Raw genomic sequence first — 1,137 nt, 5'->3', positions numbered from 1 at the left:
TAATAAGACCTTTGCTAATCTGTAATCCTTTGATTCCTTTATAAAAACAAAAGTAAAATAATGTTCAATGTAAACAGTGACCCTGATCCTTGCATATCTATATTATAAATTTAAATATGTATTAGATGTGAGTATTTTCAATATGAGACTGATACACCAACATTTAACAACATGCTTGCATCAATTCTTTCTTTATATTTGAAAGGCTAATAATTAGATATTTTGAAATCTTGCATACAATAAATAAGCTTATATCTGAATGTAAATAGATAAAAATCAACTAAATTACATCTCTTATTCAAGTGATGTCAAATGCATACAGAGGTGTCCTTTTTTTCTTAATAAATGCAGCAGCAGATGTTGAAAGTGTTTCTGTGCTGGGAGGAGACCCTGAATAATTATGTACAGCGTCAGGTGTTTCTGAAAAGGAACAGCTTCTCTTCTGATCAGATAAAAACAGATAACATAAAACCAACAGTGTTGTGCAGAGCAAAGGTTGGTATTAACCATTTACAAGGTAAAGTACCAGAGCTGGCACCAAGCTACTGTTTTGTAGGTCTCAGGTCTGTTCACTGGAGTCTCAAGTCAAGTCCCATCTTAAACTTATTAAAACAGCAGGACGAACAGACAAACATAAAATTAAGTAACAGAGTAACAGCATTTCATAAATCTCAATGAAATAGCTTCAAAGTTATTTATTAACCAAATGAGGCAGTACGTGTTCATGAACTTAAGAAGAAAAAAAATCATTTGGGGTGGGGTTTAACGTATCGAGGCAACACAAGGATGTTTATTGAACTGAAACACAGGTGCAGTACTCACCCATATAAAAGCTATACCTCAGTGGCGGAGCTAGATGGGGGGCCAGGGGTGGCCATGGCCACCCTTAGCCGATCATTGGCCAATATTCAAAACATTTGAATTTTTCATACATTAACAATTACTTGACAACAAAAACCTGCGATGGACTGGCGACCTGTCCGGGGTGTACCCTGCCTCTCGCCAGTAGACAGATGGAGATAGGCACCCCTCGCAACCCAGCTTGGGATAAGCTTGTTAGAAGATGGATGGATGGATGGATGGATGGATGGATGGATGGATGGATGGATGGATGGATGGATGGATGGATGGATGGAT

The sequence above is a fragment of the Cyprinodon variegatus genome, unplaced genomic scaffold (assembly GCF_000732505.1).
Source record: "Cyprinodon variegatus isolate N-32 unplaced genomic scaffold, C_variegatus-1.0 Scaffold327, whole genome shotgun sequence".
NCBI lineage: Eukaryota > Metazoa > Chordata > Actinopteri > Cyprinodontiformes > Cyprinodontidae > Cyprinodon > Cyprinodon variegatus.
This window is presented reverse-complemented; position numbering follows the sequence as displayed.